General features: G+C 60.5%; 1 non-coding gene across 1 annotated transcript; it reads right to left on the bottom strand.

Moving 5' to 3' along the window:
• Positions 1-3,816: 3,816 nt before the first annotated feature.
• Positions 3,817-3,935, bottom strand: LOC131860872 (5S ribosomal RNA). Its single transcript, XR_009359955.1, has one exon. It is a non-coding gene; the product is annotated as a 5S ribosomal RNA (ribosomal RNA).
• Between the last annotated feature and the right edge of the window lie 16,065 nt (positions 3,936-20,000).

The raw sequence follows: 20,000 nt of genomic DNA, 5'->3' as shown, positions 1-20,000 counted from the left end.
GTTTGCCCCGGGCGTGCACCGCGGGTGGGCACCTTGGTGCGCATGCCTTGCCTGGGCTGCGCACCAGGGCGGGCTCAAGATGGCACCCGCGTTCCGTTTTTTTCACTATCTTTCAAAACGGAAATTTTAAAATCTCATTTTTTTTTGCCTTTTCTGGAAATTAGTGAAGGCAGCGCATCAAAGGTGCGCACCTCGCTGCCCACCACGGTGCGCAACGCCGGTGGGCACCCGGGAGTGCTTCGAAGTGTGCTCCAAGGTGCTGCGTGCACGTTGTCGGAGCCCGGTTTGCCCCGGGTGCGCACCTCGCGTGCACCTTCGTCGGGGTGGGCACCTTGGCTGGGTTTGCCCCGGCTGCGCTCCGAAGCGGGGTTATTGGAGCGCCGCCTCTTTTTTTGTCGGAGCGTTTGGTGGGGTTTCTCGCATTGGCTCTTCCCAGGCCCGGTTGCCACCCTGGCGCGCACGAAGTCGGAAGTAGGGTTAATTGCCCGGGTGCGCACCTTTGCCAGGGTGGGCACCTTACCTGGGCTGTGCACCAGGGCGGGCTCAAGATGGCACCCGCGTTCCGTTTTTTTCACTATCTTTCAAAACGGAAATTTTAAAATCTCCTCTTTTTTTTGCCTTTTCTGGAAATTAGTGAAGGCAGCGCATCAAAGGTGCGCACCTCGCTGCCCACCTTGGTGTGCTCTGAGGTGCGCACCCGGGAGCGCTACGAAGTGTGCTCCAAGGTGCGGCGTGCACGTTGTCGGAGCCCGGTTTGCCCCGGGTGCGCACCTCGCCTGCACCTTGGCCGGGGTGGGCACCCTGGCTGGGTTTGCCCAGGGTGCGCTCCGAAGCGGGGTTACTGGAGCGCCCCCTCTTTTTTTGTCAGAGCGTTTGGTGGGGTTTCTCGCATTGGCTCTTCCCAGGCCCGGTTGTTGGGTGCGCTCCCACCCTGGCGCGCGCGAAGTTGGAAGTTGGGTTAATTGCCCGGGCGCGCACCTTCGCCAGGGTGGGCACCTTGGTGCGCACACCTTGGCTGGGCTGCGCACCAGGGCGGGCTCAAGATGGCACCAGCATTCCCTTTTTCTCACTATCTTTCAAAACGGAAATTTTAAAATCTCGTTTTTTTTTGCCTTTTATGGAAATTAGTGAAGGCATCGCATCAAAGGTGCGCACCTCGCTGCCCACCTTGGTGTGCTCCGAGGTGCCCACCACGGTGCGCTCCGAGGTGCCCACCACGGTGCGCAACGCCGGTGCGAACCCGGGAGCGCCCCGATGTGTGCTCCAAGGTGCGGCGTGCACGAAGCCGGACCCCGGTTTGCCCCGGGTGCGCACCTCGCGTGCACCTTGGTGCGCACACCTTGGCTGGGTTGCGCGGCCTGGTGGGCACCATGGTGCGCACCAAGGAGCGCTCCGAAGTGTGCTCCAAGGTGCGGCGTGCACGAAGTCCTAGCCCGGTTTGCCCCGGGTGCGCACCTTCGCCGCGGTGGGCACCATGGCGTGCACGAAGTCGGAGCCCGGTTTGCCCCGGGTGCGCACCTCGCGTGCACCTTCGCCGGGGTGGGCACCTCGGCTGGGTTGCGCGCCCTGGTGCGCACCAAGGAGCGCTCCGAAGTGTGCTCCAAGGTGCGGCGTGCACGAAGTCGGAGCCCGGTTTGCCCCGGGTGCGCACCTTCGCCGCGGTGGGCACCCTGGTGCGCACCATGGCGTGCACGAAGTCGGAGCCCGGTTTGCCCCGGGTGCGCACCTCGCGTGCACCTTCGGCGGGGTTGCGCGCCCTGGTGCGCACCAAGGAGCGCTCCGAAGTGTGCTCCAAGGTGCGGCGTGCACGAAGTCGGAGCCCGGTTTGCCCCGGGTGCGCACCTCGCGTGCACCTTCGGCGGGGTTGCGCGCCCTGGTGGGCACCATGGTGCGCACCAAGGAGCGCTCCGAAGTGTGCTCCAAGGTGCGGCGTGCACGAAGTCGGAGCCCGGTTTGCCCCGGGTGCGCACCTCGCGTGCACCTTCGCCGCGGTGGGCACCATGGCGTGCACGAAGTCGGAGCCCGGTTTGCCCCGGGTGCGCACCTCGCGTGCACCTTCGCCGGGGTGGGCACCTCGGCTGGGTTGCGCGCCCTGGTGCGCACCAAGGAGCGCTCCGAAGTGTGCTCCAAGGTGCGGCGTGCACGAAGTCGGAGCCCGGTTTGCCCCGGGTGCGCACCTCGCGTGCACCTTCGCCGCGGTGGGCACCATGGCGTGCACGAAGTCGGAGCCCGGTTTGCCCCGGGTGCGCACCCCGCGTGCACCTTCGCCGGGGTGGGCACCTCGGCTGGGTTGCGCGCCCTGGTGCGCACCAAGGAGCGCTCCGAAGTGTGCTCCAAGGTGCGGCGTGCACGAAGTCGGAGCCCGGTTTGCCCCGGGTGCGCACCTCGCGTGCACCTTCGCCGCGGTGGGCACCTTGGCTGGGTTGGGCACCATTGAGCGCTCCGAAGTGTGCTCCAAGGTGCGCACCATGGCCCTCCAAGGTGCGCAGCATGGCGTGCACGAAGTCGGAGCTCGGTTTGCCCCGGGTGCGCACCTCGCGTGCACCTTCGCCAGGGTGGGCACCTCGGTGCGCACACCTTCTCAATGTTTTCTTGCCTTTTCTGGAAATTGGTGAAGGCAGCGCATCAAAGGTGCGCACCTCGGTGTGCTCCGAGGTGCGAACCCGAGAGCGCTCCGAGGTGCCCACGAAGTCGAAAGTCGGGTTAATTGCATTGTTTTCCCCGGGTGCGCTCCGAGGTGCGCAACATCGGTGCGCACCAAGGAGGGCTCCGAAGTGTGCTCCAAGGTGCGCACGATTCGGAGCTCGGTTTGCCCGGGGTGCGCACACCTTGGCTGGGTTGCGCACCCTTTGTGCGCTCCAAGGTGCGCACGAAGTCGGAGCTCGGTTTGCCCCGGGTGCGCACCTTCGCCAGGGTGCGCACCTTGATGCGCACGCCTTGGCTGGGCTGCGCACCTTGGTGGGCGCCATGGTGCGCACCTTTCGTGCGCTCCAAGGTGCGCACGAAGTCGGAGCTCGGTTTGCCCCGGGTGCGCACCTTGGTGGGCGCCATGGTGCACTCCGAGGTGCCCAAGATTGGTGCGCACCAAGGAGCGCTCCGAAGTGCGCTCCAAGGTGCGCAGGTGCGCGCGAAGTCGAAAGTTGGGTTAATTGTCCGGTTTGCCTCGGGTGCGCACCTTGCGTGCACCTTCGCCAGGGTGGGCGCCTTGGTGCGCACACCTTGGCTGGGCTGCGCACCCGGGCGCGCACACCTTGGCACCCGCGTTTCCTTCATTTTAAATTTTTTTTTTTTACAATCTCTCAAGTGGGAAATTCTATAATCTCAACTTTTTTTGCCTTTTCAGGAAACTTTTGAATGGAGCGCATCATTGGTGCGCTCCGAAGTGTGCTCCAAGGTGCGCACCTCTGGTGTGCTCCAAAGCTCTCTCCAGCTGCGTGCACCTGCCCCGGCCGCGCACCCGGCCCCGCCCAGCTTCGCTCACCTGTCCCGGGCGTCTGGTGCGGAACCTTAGAGTAAGAAACATCACCGTGCACCTTGGCCAACGTGCGCGACTCGACCGAGCGCGCACTGGCCGAGGTGCACACCGATTTCACCTGGGTGCGCGCGCAGCACCTCGGGCGCACCGGGGTGCGCGCACAACGCCCGGGTTGCACCGTGGCCTGTGTGCTCGGGGCGCCTCGGGTGCGCGCTCGGTGTCGCCCCCGCGCGCGCGGTAGTGCGGGCAGCGCACCCCGGCCCGGCCCGGCCCCGACGAGAACGCAAACGGGCAAAAGGTTTATTCAAATAGCATTGCGACGCCCGGCGAAAAACTAAAAAAGGGTGCAACACCGGGACTTCCCGGGAGGTCACCCATCCCAGTACTACTCCGGCCCAAGCGCGCTTAACTGCGGAGTTCTGATGGGATCCGGTGCACTAACGCTGGTATGATCGCACCCGTTATGAGCTTGTCGCAGTGTGTACTTAGCAAACCGCGACCCACGTGCGAATCCACCCCGGCCACCCACCCCCGTCGAGGTGCACACCCTCCCTCGCGAAGTGCGCCCCGTTCGCCAAGTGTGAGCCCTGCCCGGGTGCGCGCACCTTGCTAGGGCGTCGGGTGTGCACCCGGCCCGGCCTACGTGCGTGCACCTGGACGGGGCGTCGTGTGCGTGCAGTGTCCCGTCTGCAACGCGGTGCCCACACACCACCTCGGGCGCAACGACCTGCGCTCACATGTGGGCCGAGTGCACCTTGGTGCATGTTCGGGGCGCCTCGGGTGCACGCTCGATCTTGCCCCGGTGCACCAAGGCGCTCGGTTTGCCCCGGGTGCGCACTTGGTGCAAGGTGGGCACCCAAAATAGGGATCAAGCACCAAAACACAAGTTTCGGGATGCAAAATGGGACCCAAGGACCACAAATGCGTTCCAAGACCCATGATGGGTCCACGAGAACAAAAATGTGTTCCGAGACTTAATAAACAAATATTGGGTTTTAGGAGAAGAAACATGCTCTGATGCCCAAAACGAGAATCGACCCCGAAAAGGCCACAGGCCAAAAGTGGGATGCGAGACAAAAAAAATGGGACCCGAGGACCAAAATTGGGTTCCCAGGTCGAAGACAGGGCAACCGGACAAGAAACGACCTCTAAGGCTCGAAATGAGTCCCGACGACTAAAACTTGACAAGAAGCACCCATCAGGCACCCAACTCGACACCCATGGGATGCCGACCCACCCGGGCTTCCACCTAGCACACCTTGGCACCCACCCACCCTCGCACCCAACCTCGCACCCAACTTAGCACCTTTGAACCCACATTGGCACTCACCCTGACCCTGGCACCTTGGAACCCACATTGGCACTCACCTTGACCCTGGCACCCACCTTTGCACTCACCTTGGGACCCACCCTGGCTCCCACCTCGGCACCCACCCAGACACCCACCTTGGTTCCTTGGCACCCACCTTGGATCCTTGGCACCCACCCCGACACCCACCTTGGCACGCAACTTGGCTACTTGCCACCCACCTTGGCTCCTTGACGCCCACCCCGACAACCACCCCGTGACCTACCCTGGCTAGGGTTGGTGCACACCCACCCTGGTGCCCACCTTGGCACCCACCCCATGACCCACCTTGGCACGCACCTTAGTACCCACCCCGTTACCCACCCTAGGACCCACCCCGTGACCCACCTTGGCCAGGGTGGGTGCACCCACCCTGGTGCCCACCTTGGCACCCACCCATCCTAGCACCCAGCCTGTGACCGGGCTTGGAACCCAACCTTGCACCCGTCTTGGCCAGTGTGGGTGCGCACCCATCCTGGCACCCACGTTGTGACACACCCTTTAACCCACGCACCCTAGCAGCCACGTTGGCACCCACCTTGGAACACAACCTAGCAACTTGGCACCCACCCCGTGACCCACCTTGGCATCCACCATAGCAGTCGCCCACTTGGCACCCACCTTGGAACCCAAGTTGGCACCCACCTCGGCACCCACCTTGACACTTGTGGACCCACCTTGCCACTCACCCTAGCATCGACCCATCCTAGCACCCACCCTGGCACCTTTGCACCCTAGCACTCACCCATCCTAGCACCTAACCTGTGACCCACCTTGACACTCACCCTCGCACCCACCTTGGAACCCAACCTAGCACCCACCCACCCTGACACCAACCCTAGCACCTACCCACCCTTGCACCCACCCTGTGACCCATCTTGGCACCCACCCATCCTACCACTCAACCTATCACCCACCTTCTCACCCACCTTGGCATCCACCTTAGCACCCACCCACACTGGCACCTTGGCACCCACCTCGGGCAAGGTGGGTGCACACCCACCCTGACACCCAATTTAGAACCAACCGAGCATGTTACCCACCTTGGCACCCACATTGCAGCCCACCCTAGTACCCACCCTATGACCCACATTGGCATCCACACCCTAGCACCCAGGCACCTCGACACCCGCCTTGACACGCACCCTAGCACTAAACCTGTGACCCACCTTGGAACTCACCCTAGAACCCACCCACCCTGTGAACCACCTTGGCATCCACCTTAGCACCCACCCACCTTGGCACCCACTCTAGCACTCACCCATCCTAACACCCAACTTGTTACCCACCTTGGCACCCGCCCTCGCGTCCACCTTGAAACCCACCCTAGCACCCACCCACGCAGGAGCCCACCTTGGCACCCAACCTAACACCCACGCATCCTGGCACCCAACTTGTGACCCACCTTGGAACCCACCCTAGTACCCACCTTTGAACCCACTATATCACCAACCCACCTTGGCACCCACCCTATGACCCTCTTTGGAATCCACCCTAGCACGCACCCACCCTGGCACCCACCATGGAGCGCACCCTAGCACCCACCCACCTCGGCACGCACCTCAACACCCACCTTGGTGTGCGCACTGCGCCAACCTCTCAAAGACCCTATGTGGTGCGCTCCAAAGTGTACACCTTTGGTGCGCTCCAAGGTGCGCACCTTTGGTGCACACCGAGGTGCACACCAAAGTGTGCACCGAGGTGAGCACCAAAGTGCACTCCAAGGTGCACACCAAGGCGTGCACCTTTGGTGCGGTCAATGCAAACGAATTCGGAAGTTGGGGTCGATGTCCTAATCGCTGCTGCAGACTACACGTATGAGAATCGGACAAATAGCTTTATATAGGGGAGGTGTTGCGTTTGATGGGTCGACTCCCCTGGTTGTGTGCACTGCACCAACTTCAAAGACCCTGTCTTGTTTAAGAAGTCAAAAGTTGGGGTGGATGTCCTAATCATTGCTGCAGTCTACGCATGTATGAGAATCAGACAAATAGCTTATATAGGGGAGGTGTTGCATTCGGTGGGTTGACTCCCCTGGTTGTGCGCACTGCGCCAACCTCAAAGACCCCGCATAGCAGAAGAAGTCGGAAGTCGGATTTTGGTGAGCACCAAGGCGTGCACCTTTGGTGCGGTCAACGCAGACGAATTCAGAAGTTGGGGTGGATGTCCTAATCGTTGTTGCAGGCTACACATGTATGAGAATCAGACAAATAGCTTATATAGGGGAGGTGTTGGGTTTGATGGGTCAACTCCCTTGGTTGTGCGCATTACGCCAACCTCAAAGACCTTGTTTTCGTTAAGAAGTCAAAAGTTGGGGTCAATGTCCTAATGGCTCCTGTAGGCTACACATGTATGAGAATCGGACAAATAGCTTATATAGGGGAGGTGTTGGGTTTGATGGGTCGACTCCCCTGGTTGTGCGCATTACGTCAACCTCAAAGACCTTGTTTTCGTTAAGAAGTCAAAAGTTGGGGTCGATGTCCTAATTGCTCCTGTAGACTACACATGTATGAGAATCAGACAAATAGCTTATATAGGGGAGGTGTTGGGTTTGATGGGTTGACTCCCCTAGTTGTTCGCATTACACCAACCTCAAAGACCTTGTTTTCGTTTAGAAGCCGAAAGTTGGGGTCGATGTCCTAATTGCTCCTGCAGGCTACGCATGTATGAGAATCAGACAAATAGCTTATATAGGGGAGGTGTTGGGTTTGATGGGTCGACTCCCCTGGTTGTGCGCATTGCGCCAACCTCAAAGACCCTGCATTGCGGATGAAGTCGAAAGTCAGAGTTTGGTGTGCTACAAGGTGTGGTCGAAGGTGCTCACCTAGGTGTGCACCTTTGGAGCGCAGGAAAAGTGCCCTCCAAAAGTGCGCACCTTTGGAGTGCACAAAAGTGCCCTCCAAAAGTGCGCACCTTTGGAGCGCACAAAAGTGCCCTCCAAAAAGTGCCCTCCAAAAGTGCGCACCTTTGGAGCGCACAAAAGTGCCCTCCAAAAAGTGCCCTCCAAAAGTGCGCACCTTTGGAGTGCAGAAAAGTGCCCTCCAAAAAGTGCCCTCCAAAAGTGTGCACCTTTGGAGTGCACAAAAGTGCCCTCCAAAAGTGCGCACCTTTGGAGCGCAGAAAAGTGCCCTCCAAAAAGTGCCCTCCAAAAGTGCGCACCTTTGGAGCGCAGAAAAGTGCCCTCCAAAAAGTGCCCTCCAAAAGTGCGCACCTTTGGAGCGCAGAAAAGTGCCCTCCAAAAAGTGCCCTCCAAAAGTGCGCACCTTTGGAGCGCACAAAAGTGCCCTCCAAAAAGTGCCCTCCAAAAGTGCGCACCTTTGGAGCGCACAAAAGTGCCCTCCAAAAGTGCGCACCTTTGGAGCGCACAAAAGTGCCCTCCAAAAGTGCGCACTTTTGGTGCGCACCAAGGCGCTGGTTCGGTCGTTGCAGGCGAGTTCGGAAGTTGGGGTCGATGTCCTGAGCGGAGGTGCAAACTACACAGGTGTCGGAATCGGACAAATAGCTTATATAGGGGAGGTGTATGCTTCGATGGGTCGACTCCCCAGGTTGAGCGCACCGCGCCAACCTCAAAGACCCTACGGTATGGATGAAGTCGGAAGTTGGGTCCGATGACCGATTCGATTAGTAGGTATGCTCATGAGGTCGGAATTTGGGTCCGATGACCTGCCATGTGCAGGAAGGCGAATGTTGGCACTGTGCGTTGCAAGGTGCACACCAAGGTGCTGGTGCGGTCTTTTTAGTCGAGTTCGGAAGTTGGGGTCGATGTCCTGATCGGAGGTGCAAGCTACACAGGTGTGGGAATCGGACAAATAGCTTATATAGGGGAGGTGTATGCTTCGTTGGGTCGACTCCCCGGGTTGAGCGCACCGCGCCAACCTCAAAGACCCTACGGTATGGATGAAGTCGGAAGTTGGGTCCGATGACCGATTCGATATGTAGGCATACTCGCGAGGTCGGAATTTGGGTCCGATGACCTGCCATGTGCAGGAAGGCGAATGTTGGCACTGTGCGTTGCAAGGTGCGCACCAAGGCGCTGGTTCGGTCGTTGCAGGCGAGTTCGGAAGTTGGGGTCGATGTCCTGATCGGAGGTGCAAACTACACAGGTGTGGGAATCGGACAAATAGCTTATATAGGGGAGGTGTATGCTTCGTTGGGTCGACTCCCCGGGTTGAGCGCACCGCGCCAACCTCAAAGACCCTACGGTATGGATGAAGTCGGAAGTTGTGTCCGATGACCGATTCGATATGTAGGCATACTCGCGAGGTCGGAATTTGGGTCCGATGACCTGCCATGTGCAGGAAGGCGAATGTTGGGACTGTGCGTCGCAAGGTGCGCACCAAGGCGCTGGTGCCGTCGTTGCAGTCGAGTTCGGAAGTTGGGGTCGATGTCCTGGTCAGAGGTGCAAACTACACAGGTGTGGGAATCGGACAAATAGCTTATATAGGGGAGGTGTATGCTTCGATGGGTCGACTCCCCGGGTTGAGCGCACCGCGCCAACCTCAAAGACCCTACAGTATGGATGAAGTCGGAAGTTGGGTCCGATGACCGATTCGATACGTAGGCATATTGGCGAGGTCTGAATTTGTGTCCGATGACCTGCCATGCGCAGGAAGGCGGAATTTGGGTCCGATGACCGAGTTGATGGCGTGCCATGCGCAGAAAGGCGGAATTTGGGTCCGATGACCGAGTTGATGTTGATGGCCCGCCATGCACAGGAAGGCGGAATTTGGGTCCGATGACCGATTTGAAGGCGTGCCATGCGCAGAAAGGCGGAGTTTGGGTCCGATGACCGAGTTGATATTGATGGCCCGCCATGCGCAGGAAGGCGGAATTTGGGTCCGATGACCTGACATACGCATGGAGTCCGACTCGGGGGCCGATGTTCGATTCGATGACTTGCATTGTGGGTAAAGTCGGAAGTTGTGGTCTTTGACCCGATTCGATGACCAGACTTCGGCTGCTTGAGAATCGGACAAATAACTTATATAGGGGAGGTAGTGTTCTCGAGCATCCTCCCCCCGTGCCCGTTTATGTCGATTGATGCTGGTGCTCGACTGGTTGGAGCGCTCGGATGCAAAAATCTTGCACCAGGATTTATCGATTGTGATGGACACGGCAAGTCTCCTGATTGCTATGCAGGAGCTCATCGTGAATCTCTATGCGGCCTTGGTATGGACTCGACCTGCGGAATGGTTCGGCAATGGTAGTCGCTCCAACACGTCCTTGCAATGGCCACAGAGGTGATTCGACTAGAGCTCCAGTCTAGCTTTTGGGTTGCTTGGCGGACTGGTATAGCCGCGATCGAGTTCCGGCCATGAACGTTTTAGATAGCTCTTGGGCTTTCTGGGACGGAAGTCGGAAGTTTGGGCTGTTGTCCGATTTGATGACCATTCTTCGGATGTGTGAGAATCGGACAAATAACTTATATAGGGGACTGTGTTGTCTCACGCAGCCCCCTCCGTGCCCCTCTATCTCGACCGATGTTGGTGCTTGAAAGGGTTGGGATCGCTCGGATTTATAAACGTGCACCACCATTTGTCGAGTGTGAGGGACGCGGCAGGTCTCCTAAATGCTATACGGGCGCTCTCTGAGAATCTCTATCCGGCCTCGACACAGACTAGTCTTGCTGAATGGTTTGGCACTGGTAGTCGATCCAACACGTCGTTGTTGTGGCCGCCTAGGCGATTCGATTCGAGCCCCCGTCTAGCTTTTGGGTTGCTTGGCGGATTTTGCCCTATCCGCAAGTGAGCTCGGTCCCTAAACGTTCGAGAAACCCGATTGCTATGCGCCGACTCTCTTTCTTGCGAGCCTCCATCTAGCTTTTGGGTCTCTACGGAACGGAAGTCGGAATCTGGGACCGTTGTTTGATTCGACGAGGCAGACTACGGTTGTGCGAGAATCGGACAAATAACTTATATAGGGGAGGTGTTGACTGGAGCATTCTCCCCCGTGCCCCTCTAACTCGACCAATGCTGGCGCTCGAACGGTGGTAGCGCTCGGATTTTCGTTGAGCGCCAGCATTGGTCGATTTAGAGGGGCATGCGAGATTCCCGAATGCTATGCGAGGGCTCTAACGGAAATGTCTATTGGTTTCGGTATGGATGCAATTGCGAGTGGTTCGGCAAAGGTAGTCGTTCCGATGCGTCCATGTCGTGGCCAAATCGATAATTCGATTTGAGCCCTCGTATAGCATTTGGGTCTCTCGATGTGATTCCGCATTCCAGTCCCTTTGGGCACTGCTTGAGCCGCATCCCAGGGGGTTCCCTTCCCAATAATCTGCCTCGCAACCCGATTGCTATGCGGTGAGGCTCCTCGGCCGCCTCGGAACTATCTGTGTATCAGACGCATCGCGGGATAAGGGGTTGGCAACGGTAGTCGCCCCAAGCGCGTCCGATGCTTGGACCATTCCGAGGCGGCCCTGAAGCCTCTTCCGTCTAGCCGTTGGGTCCTTCTCGCCGCATCCCTTGCCTCGCACCCCGATTGCTATGCGGTGAGGCTCCTCGGCCGCCTTGGAACTATCTGTGTATCAGACGCATCGCGGGATAAGGGGTTGTCACTGGTAGTCGCCCCAAGCGCGTCCGATGCTTGGACCATTCCGAGGCGGCCCTGAAGCCTCTTCCGTCTAGCCGTTGGGTCCTTCTCGCCGCATCCCTCGACTCGCACCCCGATTGCTATGCGGTGAGGCTCCTCGGCCGCCTTGGAACTATCTGTGTATCGGACGCGTCGCGGGATAAGGGGTTGTCACTGGTAGTCGCCCCAAGCGCGTCCGATGCTTGGACCATTCCGAGGCGGCCCTGAAGCCTCTTCCGTCTAGCCGTTGGGTCCTTCTCGCCGCATCCCTCGCCTCGCACCCCGATTGCTATGCGGTGAGGCTCCTCGGCCGCCTTGGAACTATCTGTGTATCGGACGCGTCGCGGGATAAGGGGTTGTCACTGGTAGTCGCCCCAAGCGCGTGCGATGCATGGACCATTCCCAGGCGGCCCTGAAGCCTCTTCCGTCTAGCCGTTGGGTCCTTCTCGCCGCATCCCTCGCCTCGCACCCCGATTGCTATGCGGTGAGGCTCCTCGGCCGCCTTGGAACTATCTGTGTATCGGACGCGTCGCGGGATAAGGGGTTGTCACTGGTAGTCGCCCCAAGCGCGTCCGATGCTTGGACCATTCCGAGGCGGCCCTGAAGCCTCTTCCGTCTAGCCGTTGGGTCCTTCTCGCCGCATCCCTCGCCTCGCACCCCGATTGCTATGCGGTGAGGCTCCTCGGCCGCCTTGGAACTATCTGTGTATCGGACGCGTCACGGGATAAGGGGTTGTCACTGGTAGTCGCCCCAAGCGCGTCCGATGCTTGGACCATTCCGAGGCGGCCCTGAAGCCTCTTCCGTCTAGCCGTTGGGTCCTTCTCGCCGCATCCCTCGCCTCGCACCCCGATTGCTATGCGGTGAGGCTCCTCGGCCGCCTTGGAACTATCTGTGTATCGGACGCGTCGCGGGATAAGGGGTTGTCACTGGTAGTCGCCCCAAGCGCGTCCGATGCTTGGACCATTCCGAGGCGGCCCTGAAGCCTCTTCCGTCTAGCCGTTGGGTCCTTCTCGCCGCATCCCTCGCCTCGCACCCCGATTGCTATGCGGTGAGGCTCCTCGGCCGCCTGGGAACTATCTTCGTATCGGATGCATCGCGGGATAAGGGGTTGTCACTGGTAGTCGCCCCAAGCGCGTCCGATGCTTGGACCATTCCGAGGCGGCCCTGTGGCCTCTTCCGTCTAGCCGTTGGGTCCTTCTCGCCGCATCCCTCGCCTCGCACCCCGATTGCTATGCGGTGAGGCTCCTCGGCCGCCTTGGAACTATCTGTGTATCGGACGCGTCGCGGGATAAGGGGTTGTCACTGGTAGTCGCCCCAAGCGCGTTCGATGCTTGGACCATTCCGAGGCGGCCCTGAAGCCTCTTCCGTCTAGCCGTTGGGTCCTTCTCGCCGCATCCCTCGCCTCGCACCCCGATTGCTATGCGGTGAGGCTCCTCGGCCGCCTTGGAACTATCTGTGTATCGGACGCGTCGCGGGATAAGGGGTTGTCACTGGTAGTCGCCCCAAGCGCGTCCGATGCTTGGACCATTCCGAGGCGGACCTGAAGCCTCTTCCGTCTAGCCGTTGGGTCCTTCTCGCCGCATCCCTCGCCTCGCACCCCGATTGCTATGCGGTGAGGCTCCTCGGCCGCCTTGGAACTATCTGTGTATCGGACGCGTCGCGGGATAAGGGGTTGTCACTGGTAGTCGCCCCAAGCGCGTCCGATGCTTGGACCATTCCGAGGCGGCCCTGAAGCCTCTTCCGTCTAGCCGTTGGGTCCTTCTTGCCGCATCCCTCGCCTCGCACCCCGATTGCTATGCGGTGAGGCTCCTCGGCCGCCTTGGAACTATCTGTGTATCGGACGCGTCGCGGGATAAGGGGTTGTCACTGGTAGTCGCCCCAAGCGCGTCCGATGCTTGGACCATTCCGAGGCGGCCCTGAAGCCTCTTCCGTCTAGCCGTTGGGTCCTTCTCGCCGCATCCCTCGCCTCGCACCCCGATTGCTATGCGGTGAGGCTCCTCGGCCGCCTTGGAACTATCTGTGTATCGGACGCATCGCGGGATAAGGGGTTGTCACTGGTAGTCGCCCCAAGCGCGTCCGATGCTTGGACCATTCCGAGGCGGCCCTGAAGCCTCTTCCGTCTAGCCGTTGGGTCCTTCTCGCCGCATCCCTCGCCTCGCACCCCGATTGCTATGCGGTGAGGCTCCTCGGCCGCCTTGGAACTATCTGTGTATCGGACGCGTCGCGGGATAAGGGGTTGTCACTGGTAGTCGCCCCAAGCGCGTCCGATGCTTGGACCATTCCGAGGCGGACCTGAAGCCTCTTCCGTCTAGCCGTTGGGTCCTTCTCGCCGCATCCCTCGCCTCGCACCCCGATTGCTATGCGGTGAGGCTCCTCGGCCGCCTTGGAACTATCTGTGTATCGGACGCGTCGCGGGATAAGGGGTTGTCACTGGTAGTCGCCCCAAGCGCGTGCAATGCATGGACCATTCCCAGGCGGCCCTGAAGCCTCTTCCGTCTAGCCGTTGGGTCCTTCTCGCCGCATCCCTCGCCTCGCACCCCGATTGCTATGCGGTGAGGCTCCTCGGCCGCCTTGGAACTATCTGTGTATCGGACGCGTCGCGGGATAAGGGGTTGTCACTGGTAGTCGCCCCAAGCGCGTCCGATGCTTGGACCATTCCGAGGCGGACCTGAAGCCTCTTCCCTCTAGCCGTTGGGGCTTTCTCGCCGCATCCCTCGCCTCGCACCCCGATTGCTATTCGGTGAGGCTCCTCGGCCGACTTGGAACTATCTGTGTATCGGACGCATCGCGGGATAAGGGGTTGGCAGTGGTAGTCGCCCCAAGCGCGTCCGATGCTTGGACCATTCCGAGGCGGCCCTGCAGCCTCTTCCGTCTAGCCGTTGGGGCCATCTCGCTGCATCCCCCACCTCGCACCACGATTGCTATGCGGTGAGGCTCCTTGGCCGCCTCGGAACTATCTGTGTATCGGACGCATCGCGGGATAAGGGGTTGTCACTGGTAGTCGCCCCAAGCGCGTCCGATGCTTGGACTATTCCGAGGCGGCCCTGCAGCCTCTTCCGTCTAGCCGTTGGGGCCATCTCGCCGCATCCCCCAGCTCCTCGGCCGCCTCGGAACTATCTGTGTATCGGACGCATCGCGGGATAAGGGGTTGGCAGTGGTAGTCGCCCCAAGCGCGTTCGATGCTTGGACTATTCCGAGGCGGCCCCGAAGCCTCTTCCGTCTAGCCGTTGGGTCCTTCTCGCCGCATCCCTCGCCTCGCACCCCGATTGCTATGCGGTGAGGCTCCTCGGCCGCCTTGGAACTATCTGTGTATCGGACGCGTCGCGGGATAAGGGGTTGTCACTGGTAGTCGCCCCAAGCGCGTGCAATGCATGGACCATTCCCAGGCGGCCCTGAAGCCTCTTCCGTCTAGCCGTTGGGTCCTTCTCGCCGCATCCCTCGCCTCGCACCCCGATTGCTATGCGGTGAGGCTCCTCGGCCGCCTTGGAACTATCTGTGTATCGGACGCGTCGCGGGATAAGGGGTTGTCACTGGTAGTCGCCCCAAGCGCGTCCGATGCTTGGACCATTCCGAGGCGGCCCTGAAGCCTCTTCCGTCTAGCCGTTGGGTCCTTCTCGCCGCATCCCTCGCCTCGCACCCCGATTGCTATGCGGTGAGGCTCCTCGGCCGCCTTGGAACTATCTGTGTATCGGACGCGTCGCGGGATAAGGGGTTGTCACTGGTAGTCGCCCCAAGCGCGTCCGATGCTTGGACCATTCCGAGGCGGCCCTGAAGCCTCTTCCGTCTAGCCGTTGGGTCCTTCTCGCCGCATCCCTCGCCTCGCACCCCGATTGCTATGCGGTGAGGCTCCTCGGCCGCCTTGGAACTATCTGTGTATCGGACGCGTCGCGGGATAAGGGGTTGTCACTGGTAGTCGCCCCAAGCGCGTCCGATGCTTGGACCATTCCGAGGCGGCCCTGAAGCCTCTTCCGTCTAGCCGTTGGGTCCTTCTCGCCGCATCCCTCGCCTCGCACCCCGATTGCTATGCGGTGAGGCTCCTCGGCCGCCTTGGAACTATCTGTGTATCGGACGCATCGCGGGATAAGGGGTTGTCACTGGTAGTCGCCCCAAGCGCGTCCGATGCTTGGACCATTCCGAGGCGGCCCTGAAGCCTCTTCCGTCTAGCCGTTGGGTCCTTCTCGCCGCATCCCTCGCCTCGCACCCCGATTGCTATGCGGTGAGGCTCCTCGGCCGCCTTGGAACTATCTGTGTATCGGACGCGTCGCGGGATAAGGGGTTGTCACTGGTAGTCGCCCCAAGCGCGTCCGATGCTTGGACCATTCCGAGGCGGCCCTGAAGCCTCTTCCGTCTAGCCGTTGGGTCCTTCTCGCCGCATCCCTCGCCTCGCACCCCGATTGCTATGCGGTGAGGCTCCTCGGCCGCCTTGGAACTATCTGTGTATCGGACGCGTCGCGGGATAAGGGGTTGTCACTGGTAGTCGCCCCAAGCGCGTCCGATGCTTGGACCATTCCGAGGCGGACCTGAAGCCTCTTCCGTCTAGCCGTTGGGTCCTTCTCGCCGCATCCCTCGCCTCGCACCCCGATTGCTATGCGGTGAGGCTCCTCGGCCGCCTTGGAACTATCTGTGTATCGGACGCGTCGCGGGATAAGGGGTTGTCACTGGTAGTCGCCCCAAGCGCGTCCGATGCTTGGACCATTCCGAGGCGGCCCTGAAGCCTCTTCCGTCTAGCCGTTGGGTCCTTCTTGCCGCATCCCTCGCCTCGCACCCCGATTGCTATGCGGTGAGGCTCCTCGGCCGCCTTGGAACTATCTGTGTATCGGACGCGTCGCGGGATAAGGGGTTGTCACTGGTAGTCGCCCCAAGCGCGTCCGATGCTTGGACCATTCCGAGGCGGCCCTGAAGCCTCTTCCGTCTAGCCGTTGGGTCCTTCTCGCCGCATCCCTCGCCTCGCACCCCGATTGCTATGCGGTGAGGCTCCTCGGCCGCCTTGGAACTATCTGTGTATCGGACGCATCGCGGGATAAGGGGTTGTCACTGGTAGTCGCCCCAAGCGCGTCCGATGCTTGGACCATTCCGAGGCGGCCCTGAAGCCTCTTCCGTCTAGCCGTTGGGTCCTTCTCGCCGCATCCCTCGCCTCGCACCCCGATTGCTATGCGGTGAGGCTCCTCGGCCGCCTTGGAACTATCTGTGTATCGGACGCGTCGCGGGATAAGGGGTTGTCACTGGTAGTCGCCCCAAGCGCGTCCGATGCTTGGACCATTCCGAGGCGGACCTGAAGCCTCTTCCGTCTAGCCGTTGGGTCCTTCTCGCCGCATCCCTCGCCTCGCACCCCGATTGCTATGCGGTGAGGCTCCTCGGCCGCCTTGGAACTATCTGTGTATCGGACGCGTCGCGGGATAAGGGGTTGTCACTGGTAGTCGCCCCAAGCGCGTCCGATGCTTGGACCATTCCGAGGCGGCCCTGAAGCCTCTTCCGTCTAGCCGTTGGGTCCTTCTCGCCGCATCCCTCGCCTCGCACCCCGATTGCTATGCGGTGAGGCTCCTCGGCCGCCTTGGAACTATCTGTGTATCGGACGCGTCGCGGGATAAGGGGTTGTCACTGGTAGTCGCCCCAAGCGCGTCCGATGCTTGGACCATTCCGAGGCGGACCTGAAGCCTCTTCCCTCTAGCCGTTGGGGCTTTCTCGCCGCATCCCTCGCCTCGCACCCCGATTGCTATTCGGTGAGGCTCCTCGGCCGACTTGGAACTATCTGTGTATCGGACGCATCGCGGGATAAGGGGTTGGCAGTGGTAGTCGCCCCAAGCGCGTCCGATGCTTGGACCATTCCGAGGCGGCCCTGCAGCCTCTTCCGTCTAGCCGTTGGGGCCATCTCGCTGCATCCCCCACCTCGCACCACGATTGCTATGCGGTGAGGCTCCTTGGCCGCCTCGGAACTATCTGTGTATCGGACGCATCGCGGGATAAGGGGTTGTCACTGGTAGTCGCCCCAAGCGCGTCCGATGCTTGGACTATTCCGAGGCGGCCCTGCAGCCTCTTCCGTCTAGCCGTTGGGGCCATCTCGCCGCATCCCCCAGCTCCTCGGCCGCCTCGGAACTATCTGTGTATCGGACGCATCGCGGGATAAGGGGTTGGCAGTGGTAGTCGCCCCAAGCGCGTTCGATGCTTGGACTATTCCGAGGCGGCCCCGCAGCCTCTTCCGTCTACCCTTTGGGGCCATCTCGCCGCATCCCTCGCCTCGCACCCCGATTGCTATGCGGTGAGGCTCCTCGGCCGCCTGGGAACTATCTTCGTATCGGATGCATCGCGGGATAAGGGGTTGTCACTGGTAGTCGCCCCAAGCGCGTCCGATGCTTGGACTATTCCGAGGCGGCCCTGTGGCCTCTTCCGTCTAGCCGTTGGGGCCATCTCGCCGCATCCCTCACCTCGCACCCCCATTGCTATGCGGTGAGGCTCCTCGGCCGCCTTGGAACTGTCTTCGTATCGGAAGCATCGCGGGATAAGGGGTTGTCACTGGTAGTCGCCCCAAGCGCGTCCGATGCTTGGACTATTCCGAGGCGGCCCTGCAGCCTCTTCCGTCTAGCCGTTGGGGCCATCTCGCCGCATCCCCCACCTCGCACCCGGATTGCTATGCGGTGAGGCTCCTCGGCCGCCTTGGAACTATCTTCGTATCGGACGCATCGCGGGATAAGGGGTTGTCACTGGTAGTCGCCCCAAGCGCGTCCGATGCTTGGACTATTCCGACGCGGCCCTGTGGCCTCTTCCGTCTAGCCGTTGGGGCCATCTCGCCGCATCCCCCACCTCGCACCCCGATTGCTATGCGGTGAGGCTCCTCGGCCGCCTTGGAACCATCTTCGTATCGGACGCATCGCGGGATGAGGGGTTGTCACTGGTAGTCGCCCCAAGCGCGTCCGATGCTTGGACCATTCCGAGGCGGCCCTGAAGCCTCTTCCGTCTAGCCGTTGGGGCCTTCCCGCCCCATCCCTCGCCTCGCACCCCCGATTGCTATGCGGTGAGGCTCCTCGGCCGCCTTGGAACCATCTGTGTATCGGACGCATCGCGGGATAAGGGGTTGGCACTGGTAGTCGCCCCAAGCGCGTCCGATGCTTGGAGCATTCCGAGGTGGCCCTGAAGCCTCTTCCGTCTAGCCGTTGGGGCCTTCCCGCCCCATCCCTCGCCTCGCACCCCGATTGATATGCGGTGAGGCTCCTCGGCCGCCTTGGAACTATCTGTGTATCGGACGCATCGCGGGATAAGGGGTTGGCACTGGTAGTCGTCCCAATCGCGTCCGATGCTTGGACCATTCTGAGGCGGCCCTGCAGCCTCTTCCGTTTAGCCGTCGGGGCCTTCCCGCCGCATCCCTCGCCTCGCATCCCGATTCCTATGCGGTGAGTCTTCTCGGCCGCCGCGGAACTATACCTGTTATTGCTACTGCATCCTTCGGCTGGTAACCTCCTCTGCCGCCTTGGAACGTTCTCTTTGTCGGACGCGTCGCGGGATAAGGGGTTGGCACTGGTAGTCGCCCCAAGCGCGCCCGATGCATAGACCGCTCCGAGTTGACCTTGCTTTCAGCCTCTCACATGCATAGACCTCTCTGAGTCGACCCTGCAGCCTCTCACGTTTAGCCTTTGGAATCTCGCCTCACAACATGATTGCTATCCTTGATGCATCCCTTGCCTCGAGCCCTGATTGCTTTCTTGGCTGCATCCCTCCTCTCCTCACAGCCCGGTTGTCATCACTGCTTCATCCGTCGCTTCATGCATTCTGGCTGCTGGGCCCTTCCCACCGCACACCTCGATTGCTATCTCTTCTGCATCACACACCCCGATTGCTATCTCTGCTACATCCCTCGGCTCTCACTTCTGCATCCTTCGCCTCCCACCTCGATTGCTATCAATGCTGCATCCGTAACCTCACACCCCGATTGCTATGCGGGGAGGCTCCTTGGCCGCCTTGGAAATTTCTGTGTGTCGGACGCACCGCGGGATAAGGGGTTGGCACTGGTAGTCGCCCCAAGTGCGCCCGATTCTTAGACCGCTTCGAGGTGACCTCGTAGCCTCTTTCGTCCAGGCTTCCTGCCTTCAACGCCCTTTTTACACCTCGATTGCTATGCGCGGGCTCGTTGGCGTCTATCACCTCTCTGCGAAGAGTGGCACGATGATTGTTGGGGTAAATCGTAGCAGTCCGATCTCTGGCCTTGGGCCATTGTGAGGGCTGATCGATTTCCTGTGCGCATCTCGTGTTCGCCCAGTAACAGACTCGACGACTTGTAATCGGTCTTGTTCCCGATTGTTCCTGGAGGTAGTCTTCGGAACTCTTGGATTTGACCTGTCACTCGAACTGTCCTCTTCCGAGGATGCTTGTGTGTGTGTGCTTGTGCCATTTCCTTGGCGGTATTAACGAGATATTAAAGAGCGGAGTGAGCGCCTCGCCCAGCTATGTTTGGGGCTCTCACTCCCTTACCCGGTGTGCGACCGCTTTGCACGTAGGTTGCGGAGCATCGCGACTCTTTCGATGTTTGGCGGTTGTCTTCCGGTGATGCGTTGGTCCCGAAGTGCACGTTACTAGCATTTCTGCCATTGTTCTCGATCTTTGGCACGTTCCTTCGTT

Source organism: Cryptomeria japonica, unplaced genomic scaffold (assembly GCF_030272615.1).
Source record: "Cryptomeria japonica unplaced genomic scaffold, Sugi_1.0 HiC_scaffold_20, whole genome shotgun sequence".
Lineage (NCBI taxonomy): Eukaryota > Viridiplantae > Streptophyta > Pinopsida > Cupressales > Cupressaceae > Cryptomeria > Cryptomeria japonica.
This window is presented reverse-complemented; position numbering and strand designations above follow the sequence as displayed.